The sequence below is a fragment of the Anabrus simplex genome, chromosome 1, assembly GCF_040414725.1.
Source record: "Anabrus simplex isolate iqAnaSimp1 chromosome 1, ASM4041472v1, whole genome shotgun sequence".
Classification (NCBI taxonomy): Eukaryota; Metazoa; Arthropoda; class Insecta; order Orthoptera; family Tettigoniidae; genus Anabrus; species Anabrus simplex.
Window position 1 is genome coordinate 449,909,380 of NC_090265.1, and position 21,394 is coordinate 449,930,773.

Genomic DNA, 21,394 nt, shown 5'->3' on the forward strand with positions numbered 1-21,394 from the left:
GTTTGGAATGATTTGTCTATTGAAAACCCTCCAGGTACAGGAAGCTGAATGGCATTTGCTGTTGAAAAAAATGTAGAATTTAACGATTGCATTAGTGGGATAAATATGCAAACATAAAAAGCAAACATTAAACATAAAACATAAAAAATGCAAAAAATAATGTAGGCCTATTGGTATTTCTTTGCATGGTGAATGCTACGCTAAAATGGGCTAGTGCTTCCCCTCGTTTCTCTCCCATTAGGACGCTGAGCGAGCTGTCGGAGTGGACTTGGTCCCTGTGAAGAGTTTGATATCATTCTACAGATGGTACATCAGGACTGATTTCTATTTAACCTTAACTATACGGTAGTTTATTATCTGTACACCGAGCAAGAGCGCTGTGCGGTTCGAGTTATGTAGCTGTAAGCTTGCATTCGGAATATGGTAGGTTCGAACCCGATCGTTGACAGCCCTTAAAATGGATTCCCATTGTTTCCAATGTTCACACCAGGCAAGTGCTGGGGCTGTACTTTAAGGCCACAGTGTTCACCTTGTCCTTTCCATCGTCACCAGAAGACTGTCTGAGTCGGTGCGAAGTAAAATCATTAACTAGTCCGGCCCCGCGGTGTAGGGGGCAGCGCGTCCGTCCCGGCCGGGTCAGGGTTTTTAATTGTACATGATTAATAAGCCGCCTCTGTGGTGTAGTGGTTAGCGTGATTAGCTGCCACCCCCGGAGGTCCGGGTTCGATTCCCGGCTCTGCCACGAAATTTGAAAAGTGGTACGAGGGCTGGAACGGGGTCTACTCAGCCTCGGGAGGTCAACTGAGTAGAGGTGGGTTCGATTCCCACCTCAGCCATCCTGGAAGTGGTTTTCCGTGGTTTCCCACTTCTCCTCCAGGCGAATGCCGGGATGGTTCCTAACTTAAGGCCACGGCCGCTTCCTTCCCTCTTCCTTGTCTATCCCTTCCAATCTTCCCATCCCTCCACAAGGCCCCTGTTCAGCTTAGCAGGTGAGGCCGCCTGGGCGAGGTACTGGTCATACTCCCCAGTTGTATCCCCCGACCAAGAGTCTGAAGCTCCAGGACACTGCCCTTGAGGCGGTAGAGGTGGGATCCCTCGCTGAGTCCGAGGGAAAAACCGAACCTGGAGGGTAAACAGATGATGATGATGATGATGACATGATTAATATCGCTGGCCTGGGGACTGGGTGTTTGTGTCGTCCTTAACGTTCCTTTCCTCACATTCAACACTTTACACTCCCGCCATTTCCAAATACACGCAGGTTCATAACATATGGTGCAAGGTAGGGGCAAAAGGTCGACGCCTCGAACAAATAGCATTTAAAAGAATCATTAAGTAGTAAGTCACCCCGCCTAATGCCCATGAGCATTAAGGCGTCAAGTCTCTACGGTCTGACACTGTGGTTAGCAGGTTCCAGTCCCTTTGGTGAAAAGAAATCACTATTAGATATTGGGCGGCAGCGTACGAGAGGTGGTGGATTACAATTTATAATGACTAGGGTACCGACAGCCTGGATTCAATTCCAACCACTCCACAGTATTCATATGGGGTGGGGGCGTATTATCTATTGATGATGATTCGTCCGTCGGATGGGGACGGTAAGCCTTGAAACCTTGGTGTTATTCGACAAGAATAGGCTAAGTGTCGACACCAGGTTTTACCCACTCCCTACCTTATTATCATCATAATATCACTCTCAGACGCGCAGGTCACCCACTAACTACTTTTCACGGTTTTTGGACACACCGAGGTTCCAGTAATTTGCTCCGCAGGAGCCAAGCTGGGCTCAGAAAGCCAGCGCTCTACCATCTGAGCTACTCAGCCCAACATTTTCCCCCATCAGATGTGGTTATGAAAGTGAGGTCCAAACTACCTAGCATATTGCAAAGTAACATCAACTGAAAGATTGTCACAGTAGTTACAACGCCTTGATGCCACACATGCCGCCGAAACGAAACTATTTTAGAGATTCGAAAGAAATTTTACAGCTCATCATAAGCAGTCGTGTGAATTGTTAGTGCAAAAACTAATGTGGAGCTCTGCATTACTCAGGTGTTTATTATTTGTTTCGAATGTGTACCATTAGTAGAGCACGTGGAATGTACTTATACCGAAATCGTGAAGTGTTTATAGGAAGAGTGTTTGCTAAAATATGGCACAGCTGTCAACAAAAGTCCGACTCGTTGGCTGAATGGTCAGCGTACCGGCCTTCTGTTCAGGGGGTCCCGGGTTCGCATCCCTGGCGGGTCGGAGATTTTAATCGCTTCTTATTAATTCTTCTGGCTCGGGGACTGGGGTTTGTGTCCGTCCCAACACTCTCCTCTTCATATTCACAAAACACAGCATACTACCAACCACCACAGAAACACGCAATAGTGATTACATCCCTTCATATAGGGTTGACGTTAGGAAGGGCATCCTGCCGTAAAATACGAACAAATCCACATGTGAGACGCAATTCGCACCCGCGACCCCACAGGTGTGGGAAAAGCGGTAGGAAAAGGAAAGAACAAGATGGTACAGCTGCCAACAAGCGTCAATGTTTTCCACTTTGCTTTACGTGACATGCTTGGGGAGTATTTGTAAACGTATATGTACTGCCTGGACACACTGACAAATTACCTAGGCTCTGGTGTCTGGCTATGACACACAGCAAGTGTTTGTAAACATTGAGTTACATAACCAGTTCGTGTGCTTCATTCTACTACACTCAGATCTTCGTCCAGGTGAGTTGTATTCGTCACAACAGCTCCCTTGCCCTTGCTGCTGGAGCGACCTACAGCATACAGAAGTAAGCCACTGTACTGCGGCACGTTATGAAGTTGTGTTTTACAACATATCACTAGAGTACGTCCAAAAAAATAAATACATTTTTCACATATACCTTGCAAACATCACTCTTTGCTATATTCGCAGTGCAACATTCCCTTTCATTCTGTATATTTTCGCATTTTTCGTAATATGTATGTGTATTAACGAAAACACACTGAGGGTACTTCTTGAGGTGATGGTTGTGCTAATTGTTCGTTTAAAAGGCAAAACAACCGAATCACCAGCCCACTCAACACTTATCACAGGAGGAAGAGGGAGCTGTGTGCCTTGTTGAATGAAGGGAATCGGTTACGGAAAGGTAAGGGCCACGAATGGCTGGAAAATAAAATACTCCCGAAGTTTCACAAGTCCAACCGTCGTGGTGTCAGATAAGACCAAGAGTTGACAAATAAGACCATTCAGCGAGGATACCATCCTAGTCGTATCAATTTTATATAAAGTATCGTGAGCTCCTAGGGGGATCTAGTACTCGAGAAGAACACAAAGAGGATATGATACGATGCCATGAAATATAATCAGTTTGTTATATCTGTGTCTCCTACGATAATATATATGGTAGTGAAGGTGAAGGTGTGAAATAGCATTTTCAGATAAAATAGTGATACATCAATCGTAAGTAGGACATCAAAATAAGACTGTTTTAGACATGATACAGGATTTTTGGGCTAATGCCGTGTCAAGAAAATAAGGTGAAAATCTTTAGGTTTCGCAGAGCTTTGCTCTGCGTCTTCGTCGACAAGTTGTAAATCATAACCCTTCAACCTAATGCACTTTTGGTGAGTTTCGATGTAGAGTCCTTGTTCACTAAAATGCCAATTGACTTGGTCATGTCTCTCAGTGTACATGTACAGCAACATGTGCACTTTCCTCTGAAAATGTCAGGGAAAAACGATTCAAATATGACGACAACCATGAATTGCGGTAAAATAAGTGACTCCCAAGGCCTCACAAATCAAGTTTTAAGCTCATGAACAAACATTTTTACAAACATATTTGTGACACGTTGAGTGTAGGAACTTTCACAACATTTAAGGGTGGTCATTTGAGAATAATTAATGTACCTTCAATATGTATACAGATTATTTATTGTGAGAATATCTGCTTATTTCAAGATCCTAACCCAAGAATTTCCAGAAAACTAATAGAGATGTACCTTGTTAAAACATTAAATAATATATCTGTTTATTTGCCTTTTTCAGGGATGGATTCGTGATCTGAAATATCTCTATCATCATAATACGTCGTTTAATTGAGATCTCTGAAAACTGTGGAATCAAGAGGTGAGTCTAGTCATTTACTACTTCAGTTCTTTAATATGTTGATCCTAGTTTTGCTGCGTTACAGATGAGTAGTGATTATATCCATTACGGTGTGTTCTTAGTGAAGATTATGCATTAATTTCAAATATTACTGTAGGAAAGCTACCGTACTGTAAAATTGAACGTTGACTTCTATACTAGTTTCTGTTAACAAAAGTTTTCACACTGATTCCTTCCAGTCAACCTTATTTTAATATTACTTTATTGTAGACAATGGCCACAAAATAAAATTATTTTAAATTACTCAAATAATACATTTAAATGTCATAATGCTTGGATTGATGAACAAAATTTCGAATGGAAAATTCTAAATTCCCATTGATGGAATTAGATATTTTTCACCAATAGAGCATGTCAAAAATGCCAAAAACATATCAGATGTAAGGCTTTTCAGGCGTTTGCTCTATTAACCAGCGTTTCGTCTTAGGTCTGATACTAGATTCATCAGAGTGGGATGTGTCAGACCCTACCCACTGAAGCTGGGGTGTATGCAGGTGAACTTATCAGACTTCTCCCGTATGCACGCCTGAAAAGCCTTATATCTGATACGTTTTTGACACTTTTGACATGCTCTATTGGTGAAAAATATCTAATTCCCTCCATGGGAATTTAGATTTTTCCTTTCGGAATTGCTAGGCGGGCAATAATTCCGTTGTGGAGATTTATCTCCCGTATGCAGTTATCAGACTGTGCCTCTTATAAAGGCTTCTGATAAGTCTGAAGCCTTACATCTGATATGTTTTTGACATTTTTGACATGCTCTATTGGTGAAAAATATCTAATTCCCTCCATGGGAATTTAGAATTTTCCATTCGGAATTGGTAGGCGGGCAATAATTCAATTGTGGAGATTTATCTTCCGTATGCAGTTATCAGACTGTGCCTCTTATAAGGGCTTCTGATAAGTTCACCTGCATACACCCCAGCGTCAGTGGGTAGGGTCTGACACATCCCACTCTGATGAGTCTAGTGTCAGACCTAAGACGAAACGCTGGTTAATAGAGCAAACGCCTGAAAAGCCTTACATCTGATATGTTTTTGAACAAACTTTCGTCACTGTAGTCTGTCTCTTGGCACAGTTCACTACTTAGTACCAATCACAGGTCTTCACACACACACACATACACAGAAACACACACTTTGTATTTGATATATGAAATACTTTGTTGGAGCATAGTGAATGGTGAAAACTGAGTTTCAAACCTAGCTAAAAGTGACTATGTGTCGTAGCTCACAGTTTACCTTCATCCAGTTCGTACAAATGATGGCATCTGTCGAGTGGAAGCTTTCTCATAGCTCCCTCTTATTTATATTGAGCTCTGTTTGTAGCTGGTTAAATGCAGTTTGCAGACGGGAACACCAGGTTTTAGCAGAACTCTTCCATGAAGAAAAGTTCTGCTGTGAGCTCGTAACACCGTGTTAAGTTTGAGAGAGCAGTTTTTCATTTAGACTACTACACTTTCAGTGTTTAGTAGTTTCCGTTTGGTAAGGAATTCAGATATGAAATCCAACCCCGAAGAGATTTTCGGTAAGATTTTTGCTTAGCATTAAGATGTCGTTCATAGCTATTACAGCCATATATTCATAAATTTTATTTTGACTTCTGCTCTAGTTTCCATTAATAAACAGTTATATAATGGTCCCTTCCACTCAGCCATATTGAAATGGATATTCTGGGAAAGAATACAATACCTCGTAGGCTAATGAATTATTAGAAATATTAGAAGTTGTTCATAAAATTTTAATCCTTCTATATTCGGACAATAATACAGGCCCATTGCCCTCCCACAAGTAGTTGACGTCACCTGTGCACGGTGGGTTATTTGGCTTCACCATTCTCTGTTATTTTACCACGCATGGCAATGAAACTTCCACATGCTCCCTGTCATCGTAATAATCTGTCGTTGTGTGTTACAAAACGCCGGTACACCGCCTTTCTACCACAGTGACATTACGAATATGGTTACTGAATTATTCCTTTAAAATTACGCCTATTTCATAACTGAAAATAATATTCATGTTTATGATGAACGTTTCTCAAACCTTCACCCAAATGACTTACCGAAATTACTACTCATGAAGGAAAATATTACCTTTGTGTTTCACTGAATCACAAGCTCAGAAATCTGTTCAGATATCTCCGTAGATCTACACTACTGTTTCTACCTCTATTCTTATCTTACAAGTGGTGCTCTCTCTGCGTACGTCATAGGACAGAAAATATTATGTAAATTGCTTTAGGTCAACCCTTCATGCTATTTCAGCGGAAATATTCATCCCTTGTCAATGACACCGTTGGTCACTGTATTTCCTCCCAGTTTGAATTTATTACAATTTTTATTTCCTTAACAGTCGTACAGAAGGTTCTAGTTGAATACCAAATCGCTTGTTCTTTGATAAAGAGAGTCATTTCTTCTTCTTCTCCTGCTTCTCCTTCTTAATCTGTTTAGACTCCAGGGTCGGTTTTCCCTCGGACTCAGCGAGGGATTCCACCTCTACCGCCTCAAGGGCAGTGTCCTGGAGCGTCAGACTCTGGGTCGGGGGATACAACTGGGAAAGATGGCCAGTACCTTGCCCATGCGGCCTCACCTGCTATGCTGAACAGGAGCCTTGCGGGGAGATGGGAAGATTGGAAGGGATAGACAAGGAAGTGGAATGGAAGCGGCCGTGGCCTTAAGTTAGGTACCATCCCGGCATTTGCCTGGAGGAGGAGTGAGAAACCACGGAAAACCACTTCCAGGATGGCTGAGGTAGGAATCGAACCTATCTCTACTCAGTTGACCTCCCGAGACTGAGTGGACCCCGTTCCAGTCCTCGTACCACTTTTCAAATTTCGTGGCAGAGCCGGGAATCGAACCCGGACCTCTGGGGGTGGCAGCTAATCACACTAACCACTACACCACAGAGGCGGACGAAAGTCACTTCTACTAACTAACAAATGTATATCTATATTTAAAAATGAACTTAGAAACTATAGAAAACTTCTTATAAAAGGATATAACGGATAATGCCCAAGAACATGGAATCCAGTCTGATGACTTGGGAAAAAAGGATAATACGTAAATTATATAGACCAACAGCCAGCCCCGTGGTCTACGGTTAGCATGCCTTCCTCTTACCCGGAGGTCACGGGTTCGATTCCCGGCCAGGTCAGGAAATTTAACCTGGATCTGAAAGTTAGTTCCAGATCCATTCATCCAACACTATTACAATTGAGGAGTTACTTAAAGGTAAGATAACGGCCTCGGTCTAAAAAGAATGTCGGGCGGGATGATTCGTCGTGCTGACCACGTGGCACCTCGTAATATATAAGCCTTCAGGCCGAGGTGCGGTCGCTTGGTAGACCAAGACCCATCAGGGCTGTTCTACGATGAGGTATAGCTTTTTATGGTCCAAAACGTTCGTAGGATAACTGGAAAATAAGAAAAATCTGGAGTCGAAAGCCGCAGGTATTGTTACAGAATTAAAAGTCTGAGGTTTGGAATGGCTAGGATATGTGTAAGTGTGGTGATTTTTAGAGTTTTAAAATCAGAAAGCATTTTCGGGTTCGTAATGTGCCATTTTGTAGCGTCTTAATGAAAAATAGAATAGAGTTAATTCTGATAAATGGGTAATATCTTTGGATAACAGATTATTATTGAGCAATTAAAATAATAAATAATAATGTTATTTGCTTTACGTCCCACTAACTACTGTACTTGTACTTTAATTTCGGAGACGCCGAGGTGCCGGAATTTAGTCCCGCAGGAGTTCTTTTACGTGCCAGTAAATCTACCGACACGAGGCTGACGTATTTGAGCACCTTCGAACACCATCGGACTGAGTCAGGATCGAACCTGCCAAGTTGGGGTCAGAAGGCCAGCGCCTGAACCGTCTGAGCCACTCAGCCCGGCAAATTAAAATCGCACTTGTATGAAGCTTACTGTAAAATACAAATGACCGAGCGAGTTGGCCGTGCAGTTAGGGTCGCGTAGCTGTGAGCTTGCATTCTGAAGATAGTGGGTTCGAATTCCACTGTCATCAGCCCTGGAGATGGATTTCCATGGATTCCCCATTTCCACACTAGGCAAATGCTGGGGCTTAACTTAATTAAGGCCACGGCTACTACCTTTCCAGTCACAGCCCTTTCTTATCCTTCCGTTACCGAAAACATTGGATGTGTTAGCGCGACTTCAAACAAGTAGAAAAAGAAAGTATAGTGAAATTGTACAATTTTAAATTGTTATTGAGTGAAAGGTGTAACGAAAAGTAAACAAATTATACTGATGTAAAATCCGAATAACATAAATAAAATGCACAGAAATAAGCCAATTTCATGAATCAGTGACTGTTCAAGAAAGTCATAAAACATACCTCAATCATTTGTTCTTTGGTGTTCTTTGGTGTTCTTCTGTTTGTTTGTTTGTTTGTTTGTTTGTTTGTTTGTTTGTTTGTCTGTCTGTCTGTCTGTTGCTTTTGCTAGTGGTTTAACATCGCACTAACACACTTTAAAATATCCTTCAGCATCTACAATGTCCCTAGGACTCCAATTACCTTACAGAGTTTCTCTGTGTATCTGATATTGACAGCCAACAGCATATACCGGCAGTCCAAGTGGGCACAAAATCTTTGGTTTAAGTTTCCAGAAAGAAAAAAATAAAAGTTTTATTTTCAAAATCGTCGGTTTCGCATAGTAAATTATGAATTTCTTATTTTAGCAAATTTTGCATATATTTAAAATACAAATGTATAAGTCTTTATAAGTATTTCACGTAACATTGCTATCGTGAAAAATCAGTACCCGTAGTTATGGGAGTGGATCATTATCGCGTATCCTAAAGTATGTTACACATGAAGACATAAGGATCCGGCACAGATGGGATGGTTGTATCACCAGACGATGCGGTGGATGAAAGTTGCGGAAAAAGAAATCACTCTACAGGAGCGAGTAGACGGTAGCTCTAAGAAGGATATGGCTGAACAGAAAGAGCGGTAAACACAAAATAATGGATTAAGAGGTATTCGAGTTGATTTTGTTACTGAAATTCTGGAATATCTCAATATCCAGGACATAATTAACTACCAAACTAAATAATGGACTGCAAAAAAAAAGAACAGTCATTGAATGACAGTTATCTTCGTCAAATGTATTGTAAGTTTCGTATCGGTTTCATAAACAATAATATCAACGAACTCTACGGCAAATAATAATAATAATAATAAGAAGAAGAAGAAATTCATAATTTACTATGCGAAACCGACGATTTTGAAAATAAAACTTTTATTTTTTTCTTTCTGGAAACTTAAACCAAAGATTTTGTGCCCACTTGGACTGCCGGTATATGCTGTTGGCTGTCAATATCAGATACACAGAGAACAAAGAAGAAGGAATTGAAATTGGCACGTGGTCCTCTGGTGGCCCATTCGAAAGAATAATAATAATAATAATAATAATAATAATAATAATAATAATAATAATAACAATAATAATAATAAATGCGTGTGGCCTCCGGAGAGGCCCAGTGGAGGTCTTGCGAGTTGGTACCCTACAGGTGACCTGCGCGTCTGTGAGGATGGGGCTCTACCTAGGATGAATTATAATGGTGAAGACGTCAGAAACCCCAGCCTCAAGCCAGAAAAATTAGGCTACCCAATGAATGTTAAAAATCTCCGACCCGGCCTCGAATCAAACCCGGGAGCTCTTGGGCCCAAGGCCAGCATACTAACCAAATGGCCATGCAGCCTGAATAACATCTTGAATAATTTCCAACTCAAGTCTCCCAGGTTTCACATCCCTTCGACTTCATGCGAGAGTTATAGTACGACTAGGGCGTGGTAGCTGCAGGGAAATGCAACTTTAAAACTTCCGGGCCAGACTTGAATTGAACTTCCATACTTCCCCGACTCCACACTTCCACAGAAATAAAACGAAATACAAAAAGAAAATGATCACCACTATCATCATCATCATTTACAAGATACAAATTTGACATATAATTATAAGTTTTGGAATGGTTTCGTAAACCAACATTTATCACCTAGTTATCAATGCAACTGTGCACTCTGTTTAGCTTTTTGTAGTCTTTCCTAGATCTGTATCCACAGAATATCACCAATTCAGCGACATTTAAGAAAAACGATCAAAGAACACAAGAACTTTGCATTATATAATTTATTAATAATGTTGTAGATTTCCTTCACCGGGAAAGTTGGCCGTGCAGTTAGGAGTGCGCAGCTGTGAGCTCGCATCCGGGAGATAGTGGGTTCGAACCCCACTGTCGGCAGCTCTGAAGATGGTTTTCCGTGGTTTTCCATTTTCACACCAGGTAAATGCTGGGGCTGTACCTTAGTTAAGGCCACGGCCGTTTCCTTCCCATTCCTAGCCCTTTCCTGTCCCATCGTCGCCATAAGACCTATCTGTTTCGGTGCGACGTAAAGCAAATAGAAAAAATCCTTCATAACGAGATGTACGTAATTTACTCCGTAATCTGCAGTGAAATAAAAACACAGGGCACTTATTAACTTTCACCAAATGGAAAAAAATCGATTCATTTCTGCCTTCTTGTAATTTGAAGTGAAAAACATTGCTTAGAACTGCTGTCGACCTGTTGTCAAATCATAGGTGAGACGAATACCCACACTGAAAATCATAGCTGTTAAATCGTAACGTTATTTGCAATGGTTTACTGGCGAAATTATAGAATGAATGTGGCAAGAAATATAAATGTTCTCGGAGGTAAAGTGTCCAGTCTCCTGAGTGTCCAGCATAAATAACACCGACCGAGATTTCAATTCACGCGTTAAAAGTAAATGAACTCTACAGATTTTTCATTACTAATATCGCGAGAGAAGGAAAAAGTCACAAAACCCTTACAGTTGGTAAATAGTGTAGAAATATCTTCGTAAATAATTCTGTTACAAAAACTTTCAATCATACTTCTGATGTGCTAGGGCAGAGTACAGCGTGTTTGATGAAATTGAAAGTGTACGGTACTATGCAGCTAGAACTTACCTCAGCCCGTATTCTGACCAAATACGGGTATGGATATCAAAAACGATACTACCCACCTTCGAAGAACAATTTCTATACGTCGAGCATGATAGTACGAATTTCAGTAAGATAACATTGAACCACCCAACAATCCAAGATCCAGACGGTATCAAGATGCTGTACCAATCAGACTGTGAGGTGGTGGTGGCGGTGTGAAGAGGAAGTACAACTGTGCATCCATCCTCTATTAACATTAGTCACAAGAAAAACACTGAAAGGGTCCGACAGTTTGGAAAATGGAGGTATAGGCCAAAGAAAGGCAAGGGCCAAGAAGGGCGTGAAAACGACTCTCGAGGTCTCGAATTCTCTAATACCGTCGGGTTCGGAAAATAAAAATATTTGACCAAGCGAGGTCGGATAGGATAGATGAAACTGAGGATCCTGGCACAATTAAGTGGAAATAACGCCAGGACTCAGCTGTGAGCCCCTTAGTCGCTAACCACAGCTCCCTAGATAAAAGCGCCTTGGGCCCCGTTTTTTACAAGTTGCTTTACGTCGCACCAACACAGATAGGTCTTATGGCGACGATGGGACAGGAATGGGCTCGGAGTGGGAAGGAAGCAGCCGTGGCATTAATTAAGGTACAGCCTCAGCATCTTCCTGGCGTGGAAGTGGGAAACCACGGAAAACCATCTTCAGGACTGCTGACAGTGGGGTTCAAACCCTCTTTCTCCCGAATACAGGACACTGGCCACACTTCAGCGACTGCAGCTATCAAGCACGGTTGGGCCCCGTTTAGTCGCTTCTTACAACAGATAGGGAATGCCGTGGGTGTTATTCTACCGTCTCCACCCACATTGGGACGAGGTTATGAGGATTCCCACTATAATATATTTTTATGCTTCGCAGCATTTCAACCTAGACGACGCTGAAATATATCTTTAAAAGATGTCTCTCAGCATCAAATTTAAGTATATATATTAACGACCAAAAGTGCTAGTGGAGAGAAAGTGTAAGCATTTTAAAATTATGTGTTATATTTTCAAAATCTGTATTTCTTAATATACAGTTCCAAATGAAACGCAGAATTAAAGAATTTGCTTACGAAAATTTAACAGCAAATAAACACAAGAGTTGGGAGGAATTTATTATATTTCTTGGCTGATTGAAGTCCAATGTCATTTCTCAGTATTTATATTTCTTGTTGTCGATAATATGTAGCTAACCCCGAATCCTTTTTGTCTCCTAGTAAGCTGTACTCTGAGGTCACCAAAAATGATATTACTTTGTTTCTGTAGGACGAAATGGTACGATTTTATGGCCCTGTGCCTCTCCCCAGCAGCCCCCAGCGTGTGCGTGCAGTAAATCTGAGGTAGAGAATAACTCCTGGAGCTCTCAATTTGTGGCATGAAACCATAAAGCTTGGGAGGTGAGGTGAGGTGAGGTGTGTGGCTCACATTATCTCATCTTTCTTCTGGCCTCCATCTACAGTTCATAAAGAACCATTGTTCAAATCATGAACTGTATATCAATTGTGAAGACTGAATATCTCTCAAGACATAATTTTCACTCGGAACTGAGGTGTGTATTTGTCACATGTACTTTCACTTAGAATTGAGGTATGCATTTCTGAAGTGAATTATCAGTGCTTACTACAACTACTTCACAATGTGCTTTACGTCGCACCGACACATACAGGTCTTAGGTGGCGATGGCACAGGAAAAGTCTTACGCTGCGTTCCATGACCACGAGTGGTACACAATTCTTGGTAGACATGTTGGACAGTTCGCGTTGATATATGAACAAGTCAGGTAACTTCATTTATTGTTTGGTTATGGGCACGACCAAACACCACTTTATTGCTATGGTCATAATGTTGGTATCAGTGCAACACCATCTACACCGTTCTACAATAAGGTGACAAGTGTGCTTTTTCATGGGGGTGACTTAAAAAGGATAAGATATGATACCTTAACGCTTTTCTAATGTTTTACTGGACTGATTTGAACAGCTTTTAAGTCACTCTAAGGCAGTGAATTTCAAAAATATCTTAAAGCAGCAGTTTATCCAGGAATATCCACTAGAAAAGTGGAAAAATCTCTCTTTAACCGTTAAAGAAACGGAGTTGAGAACTTTTATATTCCATTCGTATACCCTGAGAATTTGGGACTCATTTTATCAAGACGTAAGTTCTGTGCACTTTACCACATATATTTTAAAAAGCATCTTGGCTCAGGAAAGGCTGATTTCAAGAAAGCTCCCTTTGTCAGACTATTGAACGAAGCATCATCAAGGGTGTGCCATGTGATATAACATCGGATATTTGTTTCAGTCGTGTAACATCATATGATTGTGACATAACAGGAGGTATTAGGAGCATTATTCAGTCAGTTTGATTTGAGCTGGCGTTAGGGAGAAAGTAATTTACATGCGTTTCATTTTTTTAACAAGAAATAATAAAGCTCGAAAAAGTCTGAAAAGTCATTCTCTGCCAACGGCCGTAGCCTTGTTGAAACACCGGATCCCGTGAGATCTCCGAAGTTAAGCAACAATGAGCGTGGTCAAGATTTGGATGGGTTGCCACGCGCTGTTGGTGGGAGTAAGGGAATGGAGGAGCGGAAAGCAACTGGCCACCCTACCGTACGTAAACTCCAGCTCAGGCACACCTCTGCGGAGGTTCGAACCTGCCTTCGGGCAGAATACACCCTTACCTTATCTTCCTTCTGTGGTCCATCATGAAGTAATTGGTTCGTATTTTGCGTTACCCGTATGAGAGCCACCGTATCGCGTATCTCGAACCACTTTAGAAGTTTGCGCGTTATCCACGTTTCATCTCTGTCTTGCCTGCTATGATCAGTTGTACCAGGCTGTAATTGTCATTTCGGAAGATGTGACCAAAATAGGCTGTTTTCAGCGTTCTGTGAGGGTAGGGCATGGGTAAAGTAAAGTCGTGTTTCGTTCCGAGGTGGTACAGTTCTTTTCAGCCCCCCCCCCCCTGCCCTCATCCCCAATGCAGGTGATCTGCATGTACCATTTTAACCACATACCCGATCTTCTACCACTCTTAAATCTCTGCCAGTATCGGGAATCGAACCAGGGCCATCAATGATGGCATCTAATAATGCTAACCGTTATACTACGGAGGCGGACGTTAGTAGATGAGACTGGAACACGGAAAAAGTCCTTATAAATACAGATCCGAAACCCATCCTTTTCCAAGGAATGATGTAATCATATTTGCCGTTGTTCGTGCCTTATGTTCCGGGTACCAGGCTACACACAGGCCCCGCGTTGGGTGTCAACAGTGTCTTGCATTTGTAGCAGCATTTGAAACAGTTGTCATAGTACTTCATAAATACGTACCAACGCCCGAGTTACAGTGGCAAACTCTTCAAATGCCACTACAAACTACAACACGCTGTTGGCATCCAATGTGGAGTCTAGTGCCTGGAACATAAAATATAAAATACAAATTTTTCATTGTTCCATTGCCTTGCAACCCCCATCCCACCGGTTGTACTTGTCATTTTTCACACTCTGTACGTGATTTAGTATCTATTTGTTTTAAGTGTTGTATATAATTACAATATATTTATTGTTCTTTATCCACAATTTGATAGTGTTCAAAACTTTTCAACAAAGAGTCCCAGATATCTTCAATTAAAATGTGGAATTATCCACGTTTTTCCATACTGCAATCAAAGTGTATACATACAACCAACTAGCAAGCCGGATTCTCTAACTGAATTTCCTATGCAAAGGACTGATGCATTTCATGACAATTTCGAGTAGTAACTGCCCATCTATGTCCTGCTGCAACCTAATAATTAGCTGTGTTGGTTTGGTTCCCTCCTGGCCGCCGCAAGGTGGGTGTGCTCAACTATTGATAATAACCAGTTGTTGAGCAGACTAGCCGGTGTTGCCCGGAGCACGGCCATCAAGATGGTCCACCTTACACCACCGAGCGTAATGGTATCCTTCTAAAGATAAACTTGGATATTCCCGTTGTTCTGCTAAACACTGCATGAGATATTGTGCATATTTGCTTTCTTTCGTCCACTAACAATTTGAATGTTCATCCTTCAACTGCCAACAGTCGTTTCATATTCAAATAATTGTAAAATTGAAAAGGGTAAATGTATCATTATAAGTAATGTTCTTGGCGATTCAAGATCTTCCGCACTAAAAAAACGTATTAGTAACTAAAAATTATTTTAGAAACGAACTGAGTATCGTAGTCCATAGAAACTACTTCTGTCACTTTTCCCACATGGTAGAGAGGTCATGGGTGCGATCTCTGTCGTAAATGTGGACCTGGTCCATTTTTTTTTTTTTTTGCTACTTGCTTTACGTCGCACCAACACAGATAGGTCTTATGGCGACGATGGGACAGGAAAGGCCTAGGAGTTGGAAGGAAGCGGCCGTGGCCTTAATTAAGGTACAGCCCCAGCATTTGCCTGGTGTGAAAATGGGAAACTACGGAAAACCATTTTCAGGGCTGCCGACAGTGGGTTTCGAACCTACTATCTCCCGAATACTGGATACTGGCCGCACTTAAGCGACTGCAGCTATCGAGCTCGGTGGTCCAATTTTACGGCTGAATTTTCATCCTGTTGCTATTCCTATTTCAAGGGATATATTTTAATGCATTTGTTTTGTGGCTGGTAGTAGGTTGTGTTGTGTGCGTAAATAAAGAGGAATATATGAACACAAACTTAAGGGAGGAGGAAAAGGCGAATATTCATTGGATTGTTAAATATGCTACAATGTTTGTTGACAATTGCTGCACATATCCCAGTATTGGCATGCTTCCTGGCAACCAAAAGCAACTTCAATAATATCAAAGTCGTTATTATAACATTTTAGAATAAAATGTTCAAAAATTCCCGCCTTTTAAACAATACATCACTGTTTCCCTTATAAATTCCAAGTTTATAAGAATTTTTATACTTTTCCTTTTTTTTTATAGTGTGTATCAAACCTCCACCTATAAAATGAACCTCAATCACTAACATATGCTGTCCGACTCGTTGGCTGAATGGTCTGCGCCCTTGCCTTCGGTTCAGAGGGTCCCGGGTTCGATTCCCGGCCGGGTCGGAGATTTTAACTTTCATTAGTTAATTCTAATGGCCCGGGGGCTGGGTGTTTGAGCTCTCTCCAACATCCCTGCAACTCACACACCACACATAACACTATCCTCCACCACAATAACACGCAAGCTACACATGGCAGATGCCGCCCACCCTCATCGTAGGGTCTGCCTTACAAGGGCTGCACTCGGCTAGAAATAGCCACACGAAATTACATTATTTAACTAACATACACTGTGATTTAGATATTTTGTCGAGTTTTTTTTTATTCCGAGAAACCTAAAATATTAGTATTTTTCTAAATAAATATATTATATAAAATTTAATATAAATCCTATTGACCTGAATGAGGTACAAATTGTAGTACAAGACTATGGGAGGTAACCCTGAAAAAAATCATAATTATCCGTGAATCAATAAGAGAGTTATGAAGGAAAGAGTAACATATTGTTAAAAAAAGCTGGAAATTTTGAACATCTTATTTTAAAATGTTATAATTAGAATTTTGACATTGTTGAAGTTGCTTCTGATTGCTAGGAAGCATGCCAATACTGGGATATTTGCAGCATTTGTCAACAACATTTGCAGCATATGTAAAAATCGAGTGAATATTGGCCTATTTTCCCCGTGTTAAGCTGGGTCTCCCCTCTGAAATATATAAAAATATACAGCCAAAATCCTCGGTCAGGAATCGAAGCCAGGACCCTCTGATCCGATGGCCACTGTACTGACCATTCAGCAAAAGAGCTGGACATAACACTTCATAGATACGAGCTCCTGAAAATAATGAAATGCAATTTTCATAAATAGAATGAAATTCATAGTGTAATTCTTACACAGTGTATGTATGCATGCATGTATGTATGTATGTATGTATGTATGTATGTTTATATGTACTCCCTTAAAAGGTGGGTCCGATCCTCAATAGATCATCTACCATATTAGATAGTCAGGGCGTCATTAAAGATAATTATTTTCTTCTTCAGCTCATCCCACTCACTTCTGGGGTCATTGGAGCCACCCAGTCCCGTTTTAGTTTCGGCGGGTGGTTTATGGTCGGATGCCTCTCCGGACATCATGTGAATTAGTATTGAAAATATCTGCGCAGGATAGATCAGGATTCGAACCTCAGCCTTCCGGATGCAAAGCCAGCAGCTAAGCTAGTGAGCTAATCACGCACCTTCCTCACGAAAGACGGGGCCAGGTGCCCTAACTTCGCTACTTGAAAGAAGGAAAATAAATAAATAAATAAATAAATAAATAAATAAATAAATAAATAAATAAATAAATAAATAAATAAATTTACCTCGTTTGCCACACCTGTGGATTTGCCCTTGATTTACGGCCGGATGCCCTTCATGACGCTAATATAATGTGTAGGGATGTAATCACTATTGCGTGTTTCTGTGGTGGAGAACAGAGAGACGTGTTGTCTGAATATGAAGAGGAGAGTTTTGGAACAAACACAAATACACAGTCGCCGAATCAAAAGATTCACTATTGAAATCCATGACCAGCTGGGAATCAAACCCGGAACTCTCTGAACCAAAGGCCTCAACGCTGACCATTCAGCCAAGGAGACGGACAAAGATAATAATAATTGTACCGGGCGGTACACCTCCACGCCGCTAATTCAAAATGTGCGCCAGTTGAAACTCCTCTGCTGGAGGAGGTCTGAACTTTATTGACGGTATTAATTTTCTACTTTCTCAGAAGATGTCACTACCTGGAAATTTTGGAGTTTTAGAACTGTGTCATTTTTGATGTGTTTTTGTTTTGCTTGAAGTAAGAAGTGTGAACTTTCTCTTCTAGAGGACACTACTGAAGATCAACAATAGTGCACCCTGGTGGGAAGTGAAAGAACTGTTTTTTGGAGAAAATGTAATTTCAAAAGTTTGTTCTTTGCTAAATTTCTTTCAGTCATTGGTTAAGTTGGCAATATTAACCCTTTCTTTCCCCTTGTTTTAAATCTAGCCAATCCCGAATTTCTTAACTTAATTTTCCACCAATAATGTGTTTCTTCTTCATCTTGTGTAGGGGTTTCTCTTTTTTCTCCAATAAAGTGATTGTGGGCGGGTGTTCTCATTCCCCTAACGCCTAGAACCTTCCGCGAGAGTATATAAACCGCTGATTTTTGGGTCTCTGCGCCACTTCTGTTCCATCTTTCAGTGTGTAAAGTACATAGCAGGGGGCGGGAAGCGCCTCTTTCATCGGCGGCGGTCAACAACCAGGTAATGGCCGATTAATTACTTCTTTTCTTGCTTGCTCAGCAGTTTAACTCTCGGGGCGGGTCCGAAGTTTTTCCATTATGTAACCTTCATTAAAATGTAAAGAAACTTGTATCTTTTCCATCTTTTAAACTGCATATCGGGATAGAGAGTGCTTAACCCTCTCGAGCTCCCAATCATATTGTTTTGAGGTGAACTTATTTTTCTCAACCTATTCTTCGTTAATGTAATGTAAATTGGTCTTCTCTAAGTCACCTCTGTAGTATGGGATTAGCCCTTGCATTAGCGGCCTAGAGCCCGATCAGGTTTTAAACGAATGTATTAGGAGAGCAGATCGCCTCCTCCCAAATTGTTATTTTAGAGGCCATGTAATTTTCCTTTTTTTTTAATTAATAGGCCTCAGTAGGTTGGGTATTTTACCCCTGTGTCTGGGTCCGTAGAGGACAACTTGAAGGTGGAGTTTGGTGTGGCCTTTGATAGGCTTAAAGTTGAGAGCGAGTGGCTCTTTTTTAAAAAAAAAACTGAGTGTTGTATGCCTCGAGGAGGCTTTACTGTGTAATTTGGAGCAAGTGCTCCAGGGTTTGATTGGGGTCTTCTGCCCCGTTGTTGAAATTTGTATATCGTAAAGTTGGGCTAGTTGCTCAAGAATTGTGTTTTCAGGGCTCGAAGCCCAAATCCTGTAAATACTGTAATTGTACTCTGTTGCCTTGCTACTCCGTACCTGCCATTCTTGTTTTTTCTGAATTTTGAAAAGAAAATATAACCTTGTTAAATTTTCAAACAATTTTACTTTAGTAGCTTGAGACCTGTTCACCACCCCGCACCTTCTTTCACCTCTAACTACCGCTAAAACACGGTAACAAGTGGTAGCAGAGCGTGGCTGAATGGGTCTCAATTTAGCCCCTTTTGACGGCTAAACCTCGTTTTGTTCCGAACTCTAACGATTTTCTCAGTTGCTGGAAATTTTGATTTTTCCTGTTTCAAAATTATTCTGTCATCATGCCCTGCCCTCGCGACGTTCTCCATCTTGGGTATTTGCGCAAGGAGGAGTTGATTTATGAGTTAACTATCAGAAATGTGCAATCTGGAGGCACGGTTGCAGTAGACACAAACAAGCTTAGAGAGTCCCTTGATTTGCCCATTTCCATCCCCACTTTGGGAGAGAAAGAAATTGACGACTCTCTTTCCACGATCGTCGAGAATATTACGGGGCTAGCATCTGTAGTTAGTTTTTTTTTATGAAAATGATCCTTCTCCTAATCAAATTAAACGTGTACAAGCCAGGCTGTTTCATTTTTCAAATAGAGTTAACGATCTGTTGTCTCTAAAGTTGAATGACGTTCAGAGAAAGGAAGCTAGTACGCTGCTTGAAAATATTTCTGAGTTATCTAGCAAGGTCACTCAATTGTTAACTGGGGAAGTTCCTCCCAAAACTGATCACCCCGCCACGATGAATGCTGGGAACGAGGAAGAGCCTCCTAAGGGAGAAGGCAATAGGATAACCGTTGCTGCTCAAACTATCTCTGCCCCATTAGACAACGAGTCTGAACGTCGTAACTCATTGACTAATGTACGTTCTGAATTAACTTCTTTGCCACTTAAACCTTTACCGACTATGTCACCTGGGTTCAGTAGTTTGCCTCATCCATTGGCAATGTTGCTCAGGGGTATCTCTAAGTTTTCAGTTAATACTACCAGTGAAGTAATTTCATTTTTAAGATTTTTAGTTGAATTTCAGGATCATGCCCTTGTGTTTTCTCTTTCCCCATGTCAGATTTTGCAAATCATCTATCCCTATGCTCTTGGTATTCTCTCAGACAAAATAGTAAGAGCCATTGCCGAGCAATCATCTATTGAGGATTTCCACGCCCATTTGCTAGCTAACTTCATCCCGGCTAGGGCCAGGTCCTCCCTTATTCAGAAGTACTATTATCGTGTACAGCGTTTGGATGAAAACTTGGCTGACTTCATCCAAGATATTAAATTCTATACTAGGGTGTTTGCTCTTCACTTTCCGGAGGATCAGATTGTACAAGCCATTGTGGAAGGCATTTCACCATCCTATAGGTCATATTGTGTTTCGCGGCGTGCCCGCAAACCTTCTCTGAACTTGAAGCATTGGCCGTCTCAGCGGAAGGAGTTAGATACGCCGATTCATTGCGTGTCGCGAAAGAACCCCCGCCTTCTTTTAGTAATACACGGCCTCCACCTCGCCGACCAGTCACACCCCGTAAATGCTATGCTTGCGGGTCGCCCGACCACCTTCGGAACAAGTGCCCATTGCTCAAGTCTAGTGTGACATGGAATGGAGCTGGTTCATCACAAGGCTGTTTTAAATGTGGGGCTTTCTCACATATCGCCAAGGATTGTCCCAATTCGAATAGCACCCCCTCCTGCTCAACTTCTGGTGCAACTTCCAACAACAATATAAAGTGACTAGTGGCTTCGGCTGAGTCGATTAATCCATCTTCCCGAGACTCAGCCCCGGGTAAACAGGTCGAAAATTCAGGGACAACTCAATCTTCAGAGTTATTTTTTGAATGCCCCAATGAGTATCTTAGGATTGCGGCGGATACCCCCGCACCTGTTCCTTTTCTTAAAATTGAGTTAAATAATGAGCCCATAACTGCTCTATTAGATTCAGGCAGCGTTTGTTCCGTTATTTCGGATCAATGGTATTCTAAATTGAAATCTGTTTGTACACTACCTGACTATGGCTCATCTCCTGTCCAATATGTTTCGGCTAATTCTTCTCCATTAGAAATTCTCGGTTCTGTAAATGTCAAAATTCGTATCTTTAAATTTACATGGAAAATTAAATTGTTTGTGGCTAAGCACCTGTCTTGCCCCATCATATTGGGAGCTGACTTTATTTCTCACACTGGTCTTGTGCTCGATCTTCAGAGTAAGTCGTGCACATTCAAATTTGCGTCCAATTGTAAAATCCCCTTGTTA

The 21,394-nt window shown here is 41.3% G+C and overlaps 1 long non-coding RNA gene across 1 annotated transcript in view; it reads left to right on the top strand.

Annotated features, from left to right (window-relative positions):
* The window catches only part of LOC136867228 (uncharacterized), a 453,770-nt gene that overhangs the window by 39,055 nt on the left and 393,321 nt on the right, over positions 1–21,394 (top strand). The window contains exon 2 of the long non-coding RNA XR_010859646.2: positions 4,032–4,112. This is a non-coding gene — a long non-coding RNA (uncharacterized lncRNA). The remainder of the gene's footprint in view (positions 1–4,031; positions 4,113–21,394) is intronic.